Source organism: Eufriesea mexicana, unplaced genomic scaffold (assembly GCF_001483705.2).
Source record: "Eufriesea mexicana isolate 0111107269 unplaced genomic scaffold, ASM148370v2 scaffold967, whole genome shotgun sequence".
Classification (NCBI taxonomy): Eukaryota; Metazoa; Arthropoda; class Insecta; order Hymenoptera; family Apidae; genus Eufriesea; species Eufriesea mexicana.
Genome location: NW_016909100.1, coordinates 39292 through 42449, shown reverse-complemented (window position 1 = coordinate 42449; position 3158 = coordinate 39292). Strand labels below are relative to the sequence as shown.

General features: G+C 53.8%; 1 protein-coding gene across 1 annotated transcript in view; it reads right to left on the bottom strand.

Moving 5' to 3' along the window:
• LOC108547278 (uncharacterized) overlaps positions 1 to 2078 on the bottom strand; it is a 295432-nt gene extending 293354 nt beyond the window's left edge. The window contains exon 1 of the mRNA XM_017899726.1: positions 2043 to 2078. The gene's annotated coding sequence lies outside the window, so the exon portion shown is untranslated. The remainder of the gene's footprint in view (positions 1 to 2042) is intronic.
• Between the last annotated feature and the right edge of the window lie 1080 nt (positions 2079 to 3158).

Sequence of the window (3158 nt, the reverse complement as noted above, 5' to 3'; positions counted from 1 at the left end):
GCTGAACCGAATCGAATACCGTGGGTGGGAAAAGCAACGCGGAAAGAGCGAGAAACCGTGCTCGTCGTGGCTCACCTCGTCGACGTGCTACGGTGTGCCAGGTGGTTTCGTCGACGAGAAAAATTAGCGGAATTCGCCCAGCCGGTAGTATAATCGCGATCAATCGCGGAGACGAGACGGGATGGAAATTTTCCCTGTACCAAACGGTCCGAACCAATGCCATCACTTAGCCGACCATCGACAAACCCCATGAGCCAAAGTCAATAGCTAATATTGCCCGTTTAGATCGAGCTCGGACGAGCGCAGAGAATGCTCCTCGTTCAAAATGAAACTCCCCTTCGCCGCCCCTCCTCCTCATCTAATTCACCCTCTCTCTCTCGCTCTTTCTCCTCCATTCTGTCTGTCTACCTAGTTCAGGCGAATGTTATTCAAACGACCGTCTCTCCTCTCCGTCCCATCCGTTTGCGTTTCCCTGGCTCTCCCTTTCGCCGTCGGTAATTAGTTATAAACATCGGTGCCATTGACGCGACCGTGCCAATATTGTTTTATACGTAATAGAGTTCGGACTCGGGGGCGAAAGACAAGCGCCGCGCCCCCGTCCCCCGTTTGGTTAAACGGTCATGTAACCACCGTCTAAGCTTATTCATTCATGCCACCGGATCGCCAAACATCGGTGTCGTATCGATATTCCCGATATTCGCCAATTTCCGGTTCCTTACCCCCGATTTCCCCCCGAAGAACCTAACGACTGCCAATGCCGCGGCGTCTCGCCGTTCCCTTTCAGCCTTTCTCGTCTGCGAACACGCGAACTGGGAATTCTGTATTTCTTGCCCTCTCATCTCTTACGCGCTTATCTCTCGACGGGCCGAACTAGGCCGGAGGAAGAGGAAGCGAACGAGGGACAAGCTATTCGACTCTCGGCTTCGTCTTGCATACACGGCCGTTTCCCATCGCGTGCACAGACTACAGCGTCGTTGAAGAGTTCTCTGTTCGCGAGAGGCCTTCCTTCCGTCGACCAACGCGGAGACCGCGAAAACCGACTCGGAGGTGGACGACGGAGGAGGCCGTACCTCGGTGAAATTAGAGTGCCAGACCTTTCCCTAAAGGGGCGCGACAGTACACCGTGTATCGCGATGCACGAGTCTTCCAGCGGATTTCCCCCGGTGTTTTTGTTCCTTTGTGGTTCCCACCGTGCGTACCGGTTCGCTCTATTAGTCTCTATCGTCGAATAATTACATCCTTGGATATGAACCACCGCCCCGCCGGTATTGTTCCCGATGTATCTCGACGTAAAAATCGCGTTCGAGACATGTTACGGCGTGCAGGATACGACGAGGGGTCGGAACGCGGGCGCGCGCGCGCGCGAGCGAGCGCACACACGCCACCGCGACAATAGCGGAAATAGCTACTGATTCGAAATCCCTTGCGCACTCGACGTTAATTCTCGCTACTCGGCGAGTCCCTTCCGAGAAGAAAAAACGACGACCGATCGGTGGGCGGCAACGACAGAGAGGACGGAGAGAGACGGAGAGCGGAGGAGTAGGTGGTGAAAGAAGAGAGGCAAGCGCGAAGATAGCGAGTGTACGAGGACGAGGCAACGGATGCTCACCCGCGCGATACTCTCGTCGAGTGGCTGCACTTTCAAAGACGGCGCTAAGTGTCGCAACTATCCCTTCCAATAATATATACTTTGCTAGGAGGTTAAACGACCGTAAATCTTACGGCGACAATTACGAGCCGTGTCCTTTTGCAAACGCGCTATACGAGACGTATGAGAATCGTTGACCCGGAAAAATCTACGCCTGTATTTCTTCATACGCGAGATTGTAAATATACAGCTCCGCGTGGATACGAAAATTCTTGGAACACGGGACGGGACGAATCGGTAAACGAGATCCTTCGTGGCAATGTTCGCGATTGTAAATATAACCTTGAGCCACCAACTGCGTATCGACGGGCCAAGAGACCCGAGGGAACGCGATATCGAGTCACCGACGAACCGTTTTATATTATTGGAGCAGATATTAGGAATAAAAACTCACCGTTCGTAGGCACGCGGAATGCAGCTATTCGTTGCGAAGTAAGGTCACTCTCCGATGCTTCATCGTCGTCCGAGGGCTTCGTTCGATGCACCTGTTCGATCGCACTTTGCCGTCACATTTCATACACAACCGTCGAATTCCTGTTGCGCCCCCTTCCGCGCCATTGCCGCGCCAAAACGACCAACGATCGTCGACACGAACGCTCGGCAATATTTCCTGCCGATTTCTCCCTTCTATCGAAACCGGCCCTTCGCCGCGGCTCCCACGATATAACCGGTTCCACTGGCGTATTCTCAAATTCGCGATCGCGAATTCTACGAAAATTCCTCGCACCCGAAACGATGTAATCGCGAGCTTCTTCGCGCGAAAACGATAGGTTAGGTTGCTTACAACGGACGACGACGTTTCGACGACGAAATGCCGCGTGACACTCGCGTATTATTCACTCGCCACGATTATCCGTGCCCGAAATAACGCGACTCTCTCTTTCTCTTTATTCCTTTCTCTCGGCTCGATGCAACGCGTAACGAAAAGCACGTGGTAAAGGAACGATACTCGACGAAACGCACGAAGGATACTTTCACGATGATGCGCGCGCGACACGTTCGGACACGACCGAATTCACCGCTGTCGAGCCGTACACTGAACGTCCTTCGAAAGAATGCGCAGCAGTGACGCGCTTCCTCGCTTTTGTTTACCTTTCACAGCGAACGAAAAGTAATCGCGTCATAACCTCGCGTCGTCGAGAACAGCCTGGCTTCGAGGGATTCTACGTATTTCACGCTTCGTTAAACGGTCACTGCGGTCACCTCGCGATTATCGCGTTCGACTTTCGAGAAGTTGGTCGAGTACCGGCCGGTCTCGAACGCCGCTGTCAACTTCGCGTCGCTGCGATCGCTCTGGCGAATCGTTCGTCTCCTCATTCTCGCGGCGACGCGTCGGTAACGAAAGAAAACTCGACGAATGTAGAGAAACGTTGGTGGTGAGCCAGGACAGCGGTATATCGTGTGGTGATCACCACAGTCGCGAGGCACGTTGCACAGTGCCGTGTTAATCGAGATTTCGCGGGCTCCTCCTGCGGTGTTGGAAGAGCGCGAATGCACACGGGATGCGCGC